At 31.2% G+C, this 19,555-nt stretch overlaps 1 long non-coding RNA gene across 8 annotated transcripts in view; it reads right to left on the bottom strand.

Annotated features, from left to right (window-relative positions):
• LOC105150454 (uncharacterized) overlaps window positions 1–19,555 on the bottom strand; it is a 234,622-nt gene that overhangs the window by 11,364 nt on the left and 203,703 nt on the right. The gene's annotated exons all lie outside the window — the stretch shown is intronic.

Below are 19,555 nucleotides of genomic sequence, written 5' to 3'. Positions count from 1 at the left end.
ATAAAGCGGAAATCAAAGTTCAATAACTTCATTATTAGCGAACGCGCGCGATTACCAACAAATTCCTCAACGCCGCGCCGTGTGAAAATTGGATGCAAACCATATGTAACGTCGTGTTATTTCAGCATTAATCGAAATACATATTTTTCAATATTTTTTTTAAATAAAAAAACATAAATAAATAAAGAGCTTCTCTTCATCTTTTATCCACATAAAATGCGTTTGATGTAAAACTCACATTGCTATGTAAAACAAGCCGCGCTCGAGCGATAATCCGGTAAACAAAATTTTCAATGAACACAGTTTATCCCCATCACGTTTTCTATCGGACCGATAATCTCCTTCGCCATTCCCGCTATCTACTTCCATGTAAATACATTCGCAATAAGCTTATCGGAGTCGCACTCGATTAACACTCCGTGTAGATTGATGTCGGATTTCGATGGAAATTCAGATTTACGAAAATCGCACCTTTCTCACATCGGGGATAAACATGGAGGACCGTGTATATTTCCGATTCATTGCGATAGTTTCGGTGACGAAACGATAGTACGCTGCCAGCGTTATTTCGAGCCTTTTCATTGGCTCCATCGATTCGCGAGAACGCGGAATCCATTCATACATGGATCCAACAACAGACTTCTCTCGTCGTACATGGACGTTTCACGGTACTGTGAATACTGTGATTGTGCCAGCTCTATTACATATCAAATGCAGACTTGATCGCGAGTTATCTGTATTTTTCGTGAATTTTCATATTCACGGGAAAGTTAATCTGATTACAACGTGAGGATTTTCACGGTCTGATCATCACATTATTAGTTCAATCGGGCATGCTGTAAACACCAGGAATTTAATTACGCACACGTGGAGCGAATACTCTCAATAAGGGTCTCTGCGATCTGCTTTTAAGCGTTGTTTATTAAAATTTCGTTAATTCATCGATTATCATAATGGCTAATTTGATTAATATTTGTATACAAAATTGTACATACAGTTTGAAAGTCGAAGGATATACAATATAAATGTACAAATTTTGCTATTTAATAAATATATGATTTATTAAGTTTAATTGAACTAAATCAATTTAATTGAACTAAATGGAGTTTCTATTGTACAAATTGATATTTTATAAATATTTATAAATATACGATCAATTATTCCAAATAACGTTTCTATAAAATAATATCGTTTGCAAAACATTTTTTCCTTACCAACGTAATGGCCGAATTTTTAAGGCATCTAAATAATAAAAAGATAACTATCGTCGATAGCTTTACTGCTGCTATTGCAGAAATATTGTGCTCTGAACAACAGAAAAGCGTGAATTGGTATCCGAGGCTAAAGCCTTTCAAAAATGCACAGCGCAATATACGCTAGAAATTCGACTCCAAAAATCCACGATTCAGATGCAGTAATCCCCTGAATTCGAGAAATCGTACTTAATTCCAGTTTTATCTTACTTATTTACTGCGGCATGCGAGTAGGGAACATCAATTATATTTGCACGATATTGGTTTTTCAATCGATTTTCGACAAATTCATTTCTGACATGTTCAAAGAACGCAGTGTTAAAGTATTTTCGTTATTTAAATTTAATATATCAGTATTCTAATATCACATATCCTCATTAATTATGTTATGATTAATTATGTAATAAATAATAATCTCATTGATATAATACGTCAATAAATTTATTCCACCGAAATGATGATAATAATAATTGTTAGGAATTATGCTCATTTAAGTTATATTTATAACTATAAAATTAACACTTTTGACAGAAAAAGATTGCATCCGCATCCACTTTTCCTCCTCTTTTGCATCATCATTATCACGATAAGGCAGTTGTTACCATTTTAATCGTGAAGAGTCCGCACCTTTTTTATCTACCTCTTGTATCTCAACTGGTCAGAGAAGAAAGACCTTTTCGGCTTTGCGGGTCGGCGGAAGAAACGTGTAACAAAAACACCGGATGAGTCTCGGGAGAAAAAAAAAGAGAGAAAGAGAACGGGAAACCACAAGAAGTGTGGAAGAAAGAAAGGTGCGAGCTAGGGTCCTGCCGGCAGCCTTGCCATTGAATTAGAATTTCCGAGTCGTTAATTTCCGTCGGCTCCGTAGAGAGGAAAGGATGAAAGGATACGAAAGGGATTCTCCAAGGGAGAAAGACGGAAATGAATAAAGGGATAGAAAGAGCGGGCATCAAATAGCAAATGCGGACGAAAGAGGGTGGCAGACACCGATAGATTTTTAGAAGGGAAAGGGGATACGAGTTCTCTCTGAGAGAAGCGGAGAATTGGGGTTTCCTTTTTTTTTTTCTATCATTTTCCGCAGAGACGTTGGGATAATTTCTTCTCCGGGCTACTTTATCCACGCTCGATTAACTCCTCTTCGAAAGAATCCGGTCGCGGGACCTTGTGCAGTCAACGATGCATGCTATCCGCGGTTGCATAATGCGATAGTTCCAGACGCATGCAACAGCAGCGATTGCTGGAACTGCGGTTTTAATACGCTGTCAGATTTTTCCTTCCTAAAGCCCTGCATTTCCTACCGTCTGATAGATGGTTACTGCGCCAGTTGCTCGTATTGGTCACCGTAGCTAAAACGATACTTTGTACTTCGTACAAAGGGAAAATAATTATAATATGAAATAGGAGAGATATTTCAGACATCGAGTTGACGCAAGAAATTGAACAATTTTCACATTTTGTAAAAAAAAAAATAATTTACTCTCTAGAAAATATTGGTATGGATTTAACATCATACAGTGTCTATATAATGCTCATTATATTGGTGTTAATATTAACATGATGTGGATTTCATACCATGGGTCCTAAATCTATATCGGGATTTTTTGGAGTTCAAATAATGCGTTTCTGTATAATTCTTGCTTATATCGCTGAAATAAAACATCAACTTGCGAGATTACATCCAATCGATGAATGATAAATAATTAAAACGTGTGAGATTTGATAGTGGCAGGAATTAAAGGGAAACATAATCCGCGGTAATACCACGAGCGCGTTGTTTCGTGAGAAATGGCGATTAATTTCTTCTCGTTCCCACGTGCCGATTGCCATTTATGACAGATAACTTGATTTAATAAAAATAACGCTAACCATGCACGCTTCATGCCAGAATGCCTGCGATCATCTGTTTAAGATGCTTCTGTTACGGAGATGCCGACAATAGCTTACATAATACTATGGTTATTTTCCGGTGAGGAAAGAAGAGTGTGCATCTCTCCTCGTTGAACTTTGGTTTATTATAACATAATATACCGAGAAATCGATTGCGTAATGTAAACCTTCGTCTGAGCTTATTGCAATATCGCACAAAAGAAAAGAATAACACATGTATTACGGGTTTCTAACGTTATTGCGCGATAATGTAATTATTGCGATTACAAAAATGATGTAATGATAATTCAAACAATGGATGGCTATAAAAGAATAAATGTCATTAAAATAAAAGATAGAGTAAGAAATGTCAATCATGTTTCTTTTACATTAATGCAATGAAAGGTTCAATCGAGAAAATTCTTGAATATGTCAGAGCCCATCATACGTTTGAAATATATAATCTTTTACATCATGTCTATTACAATTATATTTGACGTATGTTACGATAATATGTAGAAATAAAGCACGTGGCCCATTGTTCATTTAAAAATTTGATACTTTTCGGGACAAGCTAATTCAATTGGCACGTAGCTCGGCCTTGAAAAAAAAAGTGCAGTAATTGCTCCCTTGTGATGCCAAAGGTGTACTTAGCAAAGTTAAGAGTTTAAAATTGCAGAGCGCGTCCATGGACAAACGGGAGAACGTCAATTTAGTAAAGTAATTAAATAAAGTAATCAAAAGGATTAAATCAAGCAGTTTGTGGCACAAAATAAAACAACAAGAAGACGGAGAGCACCGCGAGTGTACGTTTTTGATTATATATGTAGTATTTAATCTAAATCAAATGAAGAAAATGTCAAATACAATAACTTAATGCCTAATAATTTATAAAAATACGTATAAATAAACGTAATTATAAACGCACATATTATTGCGTTTATAATTATGTTTATTTTAATAAATTATTTTCACATTGTTATCCAGCGTTTGCTCGAATAGATATTAATTGATTGTATTGATTTATCTCAACTGAGCTTTAATACTTAATTTATTAATTATATTGTAAATACAATAACGTAAATTTTTGTCATGTATTGTACGAATGCGAGTTCTACCGATGCGGAACATGAGTTGGAATTTTTGCAGAATTCGCAGAAAAGTAAGTAAGTATGAATAAACGTATCCGCGTGTTTAAATCCGCACAGCGTATATCATTTAGCAAATGTTTGCAGTTTAAACAAGAAAGTAAAAAAATATTTTTTATTCGCGCATTTTCATATATATTTCGTGATTAAAACTGTTGTTTAAAAATTACCGAGATGGTGACGTTTAGACACACTTCAATTTCATTAATCGACCATATTCGTTGTCATTCTCCTATGCTATAGTCTCTAAAGTATTTCTCAGTAATAGTGAAAGCTTTACTCCACACATTAGTCATATGGATACTGATTGAAAGAAAGTCAAATGTAACGTTATGAATTTCACTCTGTCTTGCGCGTGTATGTACTTCGCGTTGATATTTCCGGCATTTCGATACGCACGATTTCAATTAACTGGCCGTCGACGAATACTCGGGAGGGAAGATAATAAAAAGACGAGCGAGAGGGTGCGAATAGCAAGTTCCTTTGATTCAATTGACTTTTATGAGCTGTACGAGCGCGATGGCGAAACACGGAGAAACGCGATTGGCGCACCACGCAGGTGGGAATTCATTGCGTAAGCACCTCAGTGCATTACGTTATCAGCCTGGCCTGTTATTATGTTATCATTTTTCACGGAGCCACAGGGAAAGTACTAGTGGAGTAAATTTAATTATGCGCCTTAACGAGATGTATCGGGATCTCGCCGATGCGACGTAGCTGAAGAAAAACAGAAAAGTGCGAAATAAACGAACTGCATTTTCTCGACGATCCTTATCGCTTGCGGCTGTATTGGTAACACATACTATCAGCAATATTCTTGCTCCATAAACGTAACGTTTCGTGATATTCTGAGAAAACATTTTAAATTTCTGAATTTCTACATTAGCACTTACCTTACCTTTTATTAGTAAACAAACATTATAATAAAATATTTGTGTAAATTTTTATTTTTTAGTTATTTTATTACAATTCAGTCAAATATTTATTATTTTTTTATGAGTTTACTATCACTTCTAATTAATTTCGTTATTGAAAGTCTTCATTTTATTTTAAAACAAAAAATTATTTAATATTATATTTTTACATTATAATACTATTTAATATAATATTATATTTTATTTTTTATTTAATATCTTTTTAGCTTTTGTGATCATGTAAACAATTAAAATTCTTTGAATAATTCATGCGTTATGTAAAATTTCAAATGCTATTTGTTGGAAGAACAGAAACAAAAACTGAACGAGTGTGCCCAATCGCTTTGCTTTGAAATATCTTTTTTACAGCTTGTTATGCTAAGTTATCAGCAAACTAGGCGTGTTTGCCGCAAAGGCTGAGAATAAAAACATTTCCAAAAGAATTCTTAGCTTCACGAGGCTTATTATTACTAAGACTGTAATTTGCTCAGATTTTTCCAAGTTCGCACATTGTCACTGGAAAATGCAATACACATGTTCTATTTCTTTTTATATACATTATATATTTTATAAACATTAATAATAGACATATTTTTTATTAAGTAATTAACGCTCAATGGTAATTTTAATCTGTTTAATTGTTTCTAAAATTTATAATCCACGAATTACATCTACAAACAGGCTTGTATTATCTTTTCATTTTGCACTTACCATTTATTATATGTATATTCGACATTAATTATAGCCCATTAATGCCCAATAAATAGCTGTATGTAATCTCAAATAACTATTATATTATCAATTAGCAACATTCTTTGGTCCGCGAACATTCAGAGTATTCGAATATCTGCGGAAAATTTCGCGAATACTTGGAGAATTTTCATAGTTGGCGGCATCGCGCCGCGTTGGCGCCACTTCATTTCCGCGTCTCTGAGATCATCGAACTTGACTGCTCGTCGACTACGCTCATTTCATTGATGGAAAAATGTCCAAGAGCAGAGTCGTGGAGAGCACTCGAGTCCTTTTTGTCGAGTCCTGACGATACCGGTAGGAAAAACAAAGAGCCGTGCATCGCGCTTTTCTTAAGGCAAGTGAAAGGTAATATTAAACGAATTGCGCACAACTTGTTTCGGCACTTATACAACTTCTGTGACGGTAAAATAAAATTTAGATACTGCACGCGAGCACAATTTTTTATTAAAAAAAAATACTATTTGTACTAATTGCTCTTGTGCGACATTAATTATTTTTGCGAATGTCTTCAAATGATTATTTACGAATTCTTAACAAGAAAAGCATATTTTACTACTTATATAACTTAGATATTTCAAAACTTTGAAACAGTCTAGAAAATTTGATGTACTAATATCAAATAAAATTCGTATGCCAGTGTGTCAAAGGATATTTAGTTAATTCAATTATTTCGTTGTTAATTCTATACAAAATTTGATGATTTGTTTCACGAGATTTTTTTCTCTCGGGTAAAGACAATTAGTCAGACAAGTAGTTAAATATAAACTTTGAGACATTAATGGACAACGCTTTGAAACAGAATTCGCTGTTAATGCATTGAAGTTAAGGACAAAGTTATGAAAAGGCAGCAGAATAATGGTCGAGATTCGCAATGGAGAAAAGTAGTTGAAATATTTTGCGGACGAAATACATGAATTTTCTTAATGTTTCGTCGAAAAGATTAGTGTTCGGTTAATGAGTAAGTTGTAAAATAAACGATTATGCAACTCATCGGAAATTTACGGCCGGTTCCACCCGTTAAATCGTATCTCGCGCTCTCTGAATTGCCAGGAATAGGTAAGCGGTTTAATTGCGTTGCATTCAAGTTTAAAGATGTGTGTCATATAAAGTTCTATTAAAGATTCGAGATTATTAAACTTCGCGGTCGGATTTTAGTGTGTACAGTATTAATCCGAAGCTACTTTAACAATAGAGAATCCTCACTTCTCTGAACTTTAGTCAATTACGCGCTTCATTAATTTCCGGTGGCGCACATTCCCCTTGTCTATCGATGAGAATTGCTTCCGTGCAAAATTCGCGATATATTACAGACATGAAAAATTAATTTAAACAAGCATTATGCTTTCTATCGTCAGATCGAATAAATAAATTAATGCCGGTAGTTATTATGCGTTAAGTGTGCAGTGTTATAAATTTATGGGTAACCTTACACATTTCGTAATTTTGTTTCTTAATATACGGCATTTATTTTATATTATGTCGATCTGAAGCGATTGCAACGTACTTGCAATTAATTTAACTTACTAATGTATGCGCATGTGTGCGCGCATGTGTATAATATACGCATAGTTAAGTGTGGGGTCGTGGAATGCGATGTATTTTGCAATTATCGTGCATTAGCTGTGTCTGTATCGAGTACACCGATTTGAAAGGCCGATAAGGACATATAGAATATAATTGTAAGTTCGAATAAGCGCGCGACGGAATAAAAGCTAACGTTACGCTAACGTGATTTCACGCGTAATATGCGCGGGGCATATAAGCAAATTCCAAAGAAATCTACAATAAGGCCATTCAACAATTTTTCAATCTTTGACGTTGAAGAAATTTCGTCATAGAAATCATTAAATCTGTCATAGAAAGAGAAGCAGAAACAAAACTAAGATTTCATGAAAAAAATTTATATCTTTTAGCAAAAAATATAAAAATAATTTAATTCGTTCAAATTTAAAATATGTCAAATATATGTAACGCACATCCTTTTTAAATTAAAAACAGATTCGTCTAATTAAAAAATTTGTTCGTTTAAAATCCATTGATTTAATAATATTATATAATATTAATTTAATAATAATCGATGTGATGCAGTGTAAACAAAAAACATTATGCATTGTTTCATTGAAATATATAAAATAGCTATGTTCTTAAAATATTTATAATAATATTGCTAATAGCAAAACAAATTCATATCTTTGATATCAATGATATTTTATTAATATAAAAAATAAATATGAATTTCACTTATGACAATGTTAAATATTTTATATTATATTGCGCACAACGATTTGTACAATTAATAAAAACAAAATTTTCTAGCTGTAATTCTCTAAGAGAATTAAAATGTATTCTTCTGCATTTTTCTTTTCTGTTCTCATAAAAATCTATATTAAAATATTATATAATTTTTTTCTAGTATTGGATAAATTTCTTAATAAATCTCTTTAATCTTAAGATTATTCACAGAATCCAAATCCTTTTCTACAAAACCATTTAAATGTCTATTAATCCATGAGATTTTATATAGCGACAAAGCAGAAAATACATTACGTTGCTTCTAGAATATGTTTCCTTTTCAAAGCAAGGTCACGAGCAGCGTTTCCTCTTTATAACGTCTCTAAATTCGAAATTTATCTCACAAAGTTTCGTATTGTTTAACTAAATTCCAGACGTACACGCTGACGAACGCACGCACGAATTCGAGTACTTCGTTCTTGCAAATTATAATTTTACTTTGTACAATTTCATCTCTCCTAATTCTATTATTTACTCTGATATTTGCATATTTCTTAGTCACGTCTCTGCGAAGCAGAGATGCATCGTTGATTGACTTGACATAGTTTACACGATTATCACGTTCAACACGAAGGTAGACGAGATATTTTTTATATCATAATTGCCTTGAATATTTGCTAATAAACATGATTTCACATTGTGATGTGCAGTGTGATTTGTACAAGAAACAATATATGTATATATATATATATATATATATATATATATATATACATATGTGTTATTTAATAATTTTTTACAATTAGAATATTTATAAATATACAATAAATTTATTTTCTTATCACTGTCGCACTTTACTTCAAGTAAGGAAAAGAACATCAAGGTTTCAAAAGTAAATGAATCCGCGGCAAAGTTAGAGATCATAAAATATTTAAAGAAGTCGCAGAAGGAAATAGATACCGCGTCAAAGCGAGTACCGAATGCTGTGTGAAGCGTCTCTTGGAAATGAAGGAGCTAAAGACGTTTGTACCATGTTAGCAAAGTACTCGAGATAGATCGTATTGGTGATCCGTGAAATTTTCGTGCCCGTCCACGGTGGTGCACAGTTTATACCAGTGTAAACGGCGAGCTTCAACGTCCGTTTGCTTATACTACCAACACTAAGACGTTCGTCAAGCGAAACCGTCCTCGCTCCTTCGGCAAACTGTGGCCATCATGCTTGATTCATAGACTCGGTGGTTCCGGCAGATCTGCACTCCTTAGCTTTACTTAGTAAATTGTAAGAGCAGGTATTCACTCGAAAATTAAAGATACAAAATCTACGAGATGACTAACTTATCTAACTAAATAAACAATCCTTTTATTTATGTTATATGTAAGCTTCTTTGACGTCAAATTATTTAGTAAATAAACAAGATTGGTAAATAACAAATATAATAAGCTATTTGTACTTTCACTTTACGTGTATTCTTTTCAAACTTATCAACATAAAATTAAATTCAAGAGAAGATATATTTTTTTTTATTTCAAAATTGAAATATTTCTATCTAATATATACTCACTCGTAAAAAAATGGATCGTAAAAAAATAGACGTGTGTTATAGTGATTCATTATATTAGATAGAAAATATTTCATTGTATAAATTAGGAGAAAAATGCCGTATATTCTCTCCAATTCTACATCAATAAGTTTAAAAGTGTACCAATAGAATAAAAATACATACAAATAGCTTATTGTAACGTTACAGTAATCTATTTTTGAGGCTGAATATACTTATGCAAAAGTTTAAGCATGTTCAATAAAATAAATTTTGAATTTAGATTATAAATGAGTTGATTTTTTATCGCAAAGCGACCTGGGAATTTACATGTCCGTGATTTTTTAAATGCAAATGCGTGACTGAGTTACAAAAATAGGGTCGATAAAAATAAAATTAAAATATAGAAAAAAAGAACATAAACAATGTATAAGAAGTATATGAATTTAATTATTTGAATATATTACTAGAAGAAAATTATTAGATATACTTACCACAATAAATATACTTACTTAATATCCATATATGCAATAAATATACTATATTTATTAAATATATTTAGTATATAATATAGTATATTTATTATATTGTCTAATATTTTTTTCTAATAATACTTATATTTAAATAATTAAATTTATTTTTTTATTATTTACAATCTGCCTTTCTTCTATATATATATATTTTTTTAATTTTATTTTTATAGTATGTTATAGTATGTTTATAGTATGTTTTATAGTATATTATTTATAATAAATATGATATATTTTACACATTAAATATTAGACAAGATATCATATACACTTTTGCAAATTTGGCAAACATAAAGTAAAAAAAGAAACTAATACTGTTTCATTTAAATGATAGCTAAATGTATTTAGGAAGTTAAAACATTTATATAAAATTTCCCGCAGATAATATGTTCATCGAAATTGCAACATGCAACTTTATGATAAGAAGCTTCGCTTGGCGATAGGCGCGGAGAGAATATGCGAAGGAGACGCATAAAGTTTTACGGTATTTCAATATCCAAGACCATTATCCACCGCCATATATTATCATACAATTTCGCGAGATATTTCTCTTCTATGTGTATTAGGATCGAATAAAGTGTGAGGTATGCATTCCATCACACGATTCATCTGCAATGTAATATGTGATTAATTTTGCATCTGCAGTTGTACAATTAATTGTTCGTATTATATAAAAATTAGGACGAAATAAATTTTTCACTATCAATTCTATACGTGCATGAGAAATCATATAGACTGAGTCATCATACAGACTGAATTAGTTATCAGCCAACATATAAATATTACAAATTAAATGATTAAATAAATAAAAATCTGTAAACTGTTGATAAATTCAAAATCTTTTTTGATATATATTTTCATTTAATTAAATTTAATTTATCATACAAAAATATGTTAAAAATGTGTCCCTCTTCGATTTTTCAATTCTATCTCTCGTCTGTACTAAATTTAATTTCCAAGAAAGTCATTTTAGCGTTTTCGACGCGCAAATTAATCATACGGCTAATCACAATGAAACTACATATTAAAACTGCGAGATAATCGCGTTATTATAATATTATAGCTGGTTATTGCGATACCGTAACAGCGGTGGTGACACAACAACAGCCGCATAACTCAATTCTGACGCGTTGAAATTGCCCTTCTAGGTTGCACCGCGAGGAGCCTATACGAGAACCGAAGGTATCTAAGCCTTTCTGTTCTCAGCTTTCGATATTCGGAGCAGAGATTCGGATAAAAAGAGAGAAAGGATAAATCGCGTGAGTGACGGCATCCTCTGAATATGCAACGAAATAATATATTGTCAGTCCGATATCCAATATATTTCCAGCTATAAGATCCGCACTCGAATTAACGCATTTTCATTTTTTCCGTTATTCATTATTTTCCGTTCCTTACTCAATCTCTTTCGCAATTTCGGCACAAAAATGTAACCAGTGAGAGATTAGAGAACGACGATAATATTCTAAAACAATTTAAATGCTAATTTATTTATTAAGTAAAAAAAAATAAATGAAATAATTTTATGTCTATCCTTTTATTTTTGGGAAAATAGAAATTCAATTAGAGTACAATATTTTTTATGTTGCGCATTGATACGTCGGATTGATTCTGCAGGCAATAGAAGATCAATTCGAAACAAAAACCAGAATATATGGACAGATTATTGATGATGTACATGTGTGTGAGATTTTTAATTATAAAACGATTAAAAAATATTTATCATTCTAATTGAATTTGGAAATGTGTTCATTTCCAAACGCTAGTACAATAACAAATTGCGACAATGTAAAATCAAAATAAATGAATTTTAACATTGCAATGCATTTGTTTGTAAATTTGTAGGACGCATAAAGTTAGTAAGGGCGTCATGAAAAAAGAAGAAGAAGAAGAAACAGATGTAAGAACATGAGAGAGAAATAGTCGCAAATTGCGACAATTCGAGAAAGCTTGTGAGAGTACAAGGGATCTCAGTTGCCTTAAATGACGATTCCGTGATACGAACATGAAAGAAGAAGACTGAGAGCAGAATGAACATAGAAAAAAGAAGGAAAAAAATAGAAAGGGTATGATCAATACAAAAGATTCGTGAATTTCTGAGACAAGAAATTCACAAAAGAAGGCCCGTCTAAATGGTTAAAACCTGGTAGGCAATCTAAAATGTAATCTAGAATACTGAAAGAGTGAATTTCCTTAAAAAAATTACTTATCGTCTCTTTATACTCAGCTATATTTTTAGAGAGAAGATGACATTGTATATAAAATATTCGTTGTCTCCATTCTTTTATCAGTCGAAGATTAAAATTCGTTTGATGAGGCAATAGCGCATGAAATCGTTTCTCTCAATAATTTCTTATTTAATATACGTAACAATATGCTATTGTCATGATTTTATCACAAACGAAAGGAAAAAAAATACAAAAAATAATCCAGCTTCCGCTTTTCACAAGAATAATTTATTATAAAATATATTTTGAACAGCATTTTGTGTGTGTGTATGTGTGTGAGATAAAAATGCATTATTTAAAAACTTCTTATTTTCGATATAATCCCATTATTCATTGTATATCTTAGATTACTTTAAGTTTAAACAATTTTGCTTATCTTACCACACAAAGAAGAAAAATAGTAATAATAAAAAAAAATTCTTCAAAATAGATTGACGTTTATTGATAATAAATAGATTAATGATATTTATAATTAAAAAAAATTATGTCTATTATTTCACTATCGTACATCTATTCATTAATATGTAACACATTAAACATTTTAATACACGGTTAATCACTAATTTCATAATTAAATTAGAAATTATGATCTAGACGATGTATAACTTCTTTCTTATAAAATTATCATTGCTTGTATAAACTTAATACATGTATGTTTTAATAATAGTTAACACATTAGTAATATTTTATGTTTTATAATTACGAGAAATAGAGATCGTGTGATATAATATCATAATCATGTTTTTATCAGCAATAAAATAAAATTCTATAAATAAAGAAAGTTAGATATGTAACCACTCGTAAAATTGTAAAAAAAAAATAGAATTCTATGAATTTCTACAAATTATTCGGTTACTTCTCTAAACTACATAAAAATTTCTCTGCATAATTATTTTTTGAGCATTTTAAGAAAGAGCCAGAGAATTCTTTAAATCATTTGCGAGTTTTATCGCTAATTGTTAGCTTATTTATTCGCATTGCTCATGCATGGTTTAAGGTAAATTTCGCTCTATAACAAGTGCGACGTAACGAGTCGGCACCACGTGTGCGAGTACCAGCAATAAGCAACAGCTGGTCCATGTCGTATCTTCTGTCCGAATAATTCGCGCATTATAGACCCCTCTTTCTCGCGTTTTCTCCTCTTCCTTCTATCTCCGCTTAACACTTTTCATATCGCTAAACTAGGCCACTTGAATCCTTTTTCCAGTAATACGATTTAACACATTATGAAACACAAAAGCACAATGTCGAGTATCATAAAGAAAAATCTGTGTAAAGTATTTCTAACAATAATTGTAGTAATCGACCGGTGTGCAACCAATAGTGCAACCAGCTGCTTAAGAATAATTCCAATTACGATAATATTTCTTTATTGCACATAGTGACAAACACGCCAAATACGAGACTGATCCGTGTGGTAAATTTCTATGCCGAATGGTAATCACGTGGCATGTGAATGCGATCGTTACGTGCATCGCCGCACGTAAATGCACATATGTACGTCGTTTCGTCGTATATATATGTGTACGCGTCTCGTGCGTGTGCGTGCGTTGCGTTAAGTTCTCGTAATAAACCGGACCTCGTGTCTACGCCTTTTCCCGTTCTGTAGCCTGTTCTCGTTTCCATCTTCGCAGGAAGTATTGCCGCCGCAAATTAGATCGGCTTCACTAATGAAAATCGCGATGGACTGATCGAATTTCTAAACGGCCTAGAAACATAAGCCGAAAACGATTGCTGATTAGATATCTACAGTGAATTTGATTATGCAGCATGATAGAATTCAGGATTGCAATTTGACAACATGTTAATTAAAAAATCTTAAAATATTAATTAAAATTACATGGATAAAAATTTCCAAAAATTCAAATCTTTACGTTCATTGTGATTCTATACACAAAATCGTGATAATCCGTAGTTCTCTAGTTCTCTAATTTGTTTTTCAATAGAATTTAATTATAATTATAATTATAGATATTATTGTACATATTATGGGTTCAGAATATCTACAATAATAAATAGTACAAGCAAGTTACAATTATAGATATTATTATAGATGTTGTTACAATTATAAATATTATTATAGATATTACGAGAGATTTCATACACAGTATATATTCGTTACATAAATCACTACCTTTTTATCTCATATCAATGAGAAGAACAGAAATAGTGACTGCACGATGGGGAGAAATGGCGTACGCCAATAGCTCGAGCAAATCGGCATACGTTCAACCTAGTGTACCTCGGTGTAGCTGCGTTAGTGTGAGTGTCATTACTCTCGTCATGCTTCACAAGAACACTTTCACTGCCTTTTAACTTAAAGTCCATCTAACGTGATCGACTATTTCACATACGTTATAGAGGAATCTCTGAACGATGTTAAATCAATACTATCTTTTTGCAATCTTCAAACTACATTTTAGATTTTGAAATATCTCAAGAAAAAAAATCATTTGTGAATTCGTTATAGAATTGATATAAAAAAAATCGTAATTTTTGTGTTGTAGACGTTTAGAAATGAAACTTTCAATTGTAATTGATTCACATATCTCTCACATAATCTATTTTGTTTAAAATATTTTTTCAAGACCCATGTTTTGAAACATAAAATGTATTTAGTAGAATTAATTTTAATATTATCAAAGAATGATGACACAAGAAAAAATTTATTCATTTGAATGTAAATATAAAAAAAAGATGAAAGTTAAAAACGAAAAAAATTACATGGCAGTAATTTGAATCAAAATATGCCCGCGGCCCACGGCTACATTAGATCATGGTGTAGTGACAGGAAGCACAGTAAAGAGTTTAATGAACGATCTCGTAATCATGAACATGCGTAGTAAATATTCTCAGCCATGTTACACTGTCTTAGAATGTTAGTTAATTAATCACGCAACGGAAGTCTCCTTATTACATTCTAATTATTATTATACTCTTTACATACGTATTAGTAATTTAATAAACAATTTTATTAGTTAGCAAATTAAAATAAATTCCACATTCGTAATTAGAGACAAAATAAATTAAATAATAAATAAAGTAAATAAAGTAAAAATTGATAAAGTAAATAATATGACAACAAATAATATAAAATAAATAGTAATTTTTATTGTCCAACACTTTAAATTTTGAGAGTGAAATTTTGGAGTTTTACTCCAAAAAAAAAGTGATAGTTGCGCCAGTCCAGCAACAATGAATTTCATTTCACTCTTTCAAGGTGTGACTTTTCTAATTTAATAAGATTAATTTTAACGATTAATATCTCGCTTCGCATAGGCATAGCAACGTTTTTTTTTTGCCAAATTCATTTGTTTTGTTTAAAAACACGTCGAATCGTCGAATGAGCTTAATTTCGTCAAGATTGAATGTAGAGAGTTAACCTTAACATTCTATCAGAGTGAAATCTCAGTCTCTCCTTTCGGAGAGTGAAATTATATTCATTCCGCAGAGAGAGAGAGAGAGAGAGAGAGAGAGAAAAAGAGAGAGAGAGAGAGAGAGAGAGAGAGAGAGAGAGAGAGAGAGAGAGAGAGAGAGAGACTAGATTGAAAATTGACTCTAGCTTGAAGTAATTGTCTGAGAGTGAAAAAATTCATTTTTGCCAGAATGGCACACTTTTAAAACTTTTGCAGTGCAATTTTATTCCAAAAATTTATAGTAAAAGAATAATATTTTTAATAATTGTTTTTAAATATCAGTAAATAAAAATATCAGTACTTGAATTATGCAATTCTTCCTAATCTATTATGCAATTTTTTTGCTATCATTTTATACTATTTTGAATTATTTTTTCCAGTAGTGATTTTACTTTTAAAACGCAAAAATTACTAAATATAATATTATAACATTAAATACAATTTGTCTATTTATATTGTTATAATTATATTATTTTTTATAAAACAAATATAATAAAACGTAATATTATCTAAAAAAAAAAAAAATAAATAAATGAAAAATTGGATTTTATACGTCCAGATAGTTTTATAATTTTATTATAGATTGAGATTTCTTTTTTAAAACTCATATAGTGTATCAAGAAAAAAATGAAAAAAAGTTACAAAAGATTTTTTATTAAAAGAATGTGAATTTTATTTTTACGTTAAAACTCAGAATTAAATTTGAAACTAGTGAGGTTAAAACACTTACATTACTAGTATTAATAAATTATAGAAAATTTATACCAAAAGTTAATTTTGAGTTGTTTTCTACTGAAGAAAGAAAATTGAGAATTCGATTAAAGTGTTTCTTTCAATAATTCCGCTAAAATTGTGACTATCAATTAGCAAATTAATGAAAGACGATAAAGAGCGGTTACAAGAATTCTTGTTAATTCAACGAAAGGGCAATCAATTCATCCGCAAAGTATTCGTTTTCCCATCAAGACAATGGACTATCAAAGTGAAAATAGGGCAGCCGTTTTGCATCGATTTACACAATAAATTGTTCCTAAATTGCATTCTGATTCTCTCGCAATACAGAATAACAATAAGCTAACAATATGCAACCCAATTGATCAAAATTTTCATGTATTGATAATATCAGTACATCGATAAAGTTGAATTTTCGTTCTAAATATGTAATAAAAATATGACCGACCTATATTTTCAATGTTACTATAAGTTAAATAATCCAGAAATTATTTAAAAATGCATAAAGATAACAATGTTATTACAATGCGAATATAAAATTTAATGAATTTAATGTACTATATAAAATATGTTGTAATAATATCTCCTTTTGCTAAGCGAAATAATATCATTCGAAATCAATGTTTGAATAATATTTCGTAACGCGATACATATAATTTCCTGACACTAAAAATATATAATTACATAAAATTTGGCTCAAGTTCTAGAAAGTTGCGCGCGTTAATTAATATACTATTTCTTGCTTTGTTCGTACTTTTCATCGCGTCTCGGCCTTGCGACTCGAAAATGGAACGAAACGTCTCGACCGACTTGGTAACTGGACAAAATCCAACTCGCCTTTCGCCCGCGAAATTCAAGACCGGAGTGTTGCAGTTGGCGGTATATCGATTTCCACCTACGACGCTTTTCTATCGTGCGATTCTGGCTTGTTGCGGGTCATATATAACCTTGCAGTGAAGGCGTAGTGCCCGACACGCCCGAGCAATTCCCACAGCATTGGAGAACTGAAGCGAATGGTCACCATTATGGTGCTCACCATGACATGTTATCGGTGTTTAAACAGTAAACTCCATTTTTGCAAAATCGATCCGCCAAAGATGCTCATAAAGTTACAAATTTTTGTATAGTTAATTTAATTTGCAGATCATTATATAGTAATAATATATTATACATATGAATCATGAGAAAAATTGTATATGCGTGTATGTATGTATGTATTAATTAATATGAAATTTAAACAAATATATATATTTTAAGTAAAATTTATAGCAAATATATAAATAATATCGTAAATTAATTCTTATTAGAAGCTGCTAATTTTATTAATATATTTTGTACAAACGTATATATTTTCTATTTTATAACTTTATGAAGATGAGTTATAAATAAATAAATGACCAAATTGGAAATAAAAAACGAAAGAGAAGACATTAATTGGATGTGTCCGTTATGTGCAAAATGTTCTAATTACCAACATAAAATCCGCAAAGTAGGTAATGTTAAATTTGTACCTCCTTTAATTAAATTCGTTCCGACAAAATAGCTTTAAAGATACGGAGAGATACGGAATAAGCTGGTAAAACTTTCTCTGATGTGACAGTTTCTGAATAAAACAACAATAGCTACTACGATATCGTTATAGAATATAAAGTTTTTTTTTTTTTTTTAGAAAAAAAGCTTTCTTTTATCAGTTAAAATTTTTCGACTTACCGTTGAAATTGATATCATAAAAAATCACAGACAGCAAGAATTCATAAATTGATTCAGCTATCACATTATATTAATTTTCTTAATTTTTAAATACAGAAAATATTGTGCAATAGTAAATATTTAAATATTATGAGAAAATAATGATAATCGATTAAATGCTTACATTAGAGTAATTCGTCTTTAAAGTATTACGAGTTTAAATGGATTATTAAATTATAAGTTTCTAAAAATTTAAAATAGCTCTAAGCAATTTGGAAGACTTATGTATTTAGCAAAGCGAATATAAGATTTTGTCATTTAATAATATCATCTCTCAGGTTTTCGTCTGCGAGGTAATATCCAGATGGATGTAAAATCACCGGTGTGTTAAATTTTAATTATGAATGTTCGTATTCTGAAATATCCAGAGGTTGTATCCTCGAGCAGCTTTCGGCGTGTCAACCGATACGCTACCGACTATCTGGGGTTTGGGAAGAAGGATAAACTACAGAGCCGTATAAGCGCTGCTTAATTAATTTTGAACCAGCGCCTTAAGGATGGATCTGTCTTGCCTCGAAGGTGCCGGCTCGCGCTTAGCCCGCCCTTAAAAGAAAGCCTGAAGTGAATGATAGTAATCGTTAGTCACCTCGCGCTCCAATGCGTTTGCCCGAATTTATCTCCGGTCCGACCGAGCTGGATTTATTTTTGGCATGATAAGTGGACCTTTCTATCGTCAGGAAGCAGAGAAGGAAGATGAAGAGGAGCAGAGATATGCTATAGAGGTGCGAGGATGAGGGAAAAGGGCTCTCCAGAAGAGAAAGAGGGAAAGAGGAAAGGATTATAGCCATGATAGAGATGGTCATTGTGCTATGAACTGGCTTTTCAACTTGTTCTCTACTTCTAAGGTCTATTTTTTTATCACCTTCGTTTTTCTGAACGCTGGTTTTTGCCACTTTAATTAATGGTTTTGCTAATAGCAGAGTAAGAAGATGTATGCTTTAAATATTTTTATAAAATTTTGTTTTGCGCACTCATGTAATGAATTTATAAATCATGAATATATATCTATATCTATAGAAAACTAACTACTCATGTAAACTCGCTTAGAAAATGTTATGTTAGATGTAGAATACATACATAGATACATTTTTTCAGCTTCGTTTAATTAAATTCTTCACATTGTACACGAATAAGTGTGATAGATACATACGAATAATATCCTATACTTTCACTCTCCAGCAGTTCCATGATTTTCA

Source organism: Acromyrmex echinatior, chromosome 14 (genome assembly GCF_024713525.1).
Source record: "Acromyrmex echinatior isolate Ae372 chromosome 14, ASM2471352v2, whole genome shotgun sequence".
In the NCBI taxonomy this organism is placed as follows: domain Eukaryota; kingdom Metazoa; phylum Arthropoda; class Insecta; order Hymenoptera; family Formicidae; genus Acromyrmex; species Acromyrmex echinatior.
Note: the sequence above shows the minus strand (reverse complement) of the source record. Positions and strands in the feature narration are given on the sequence as shown.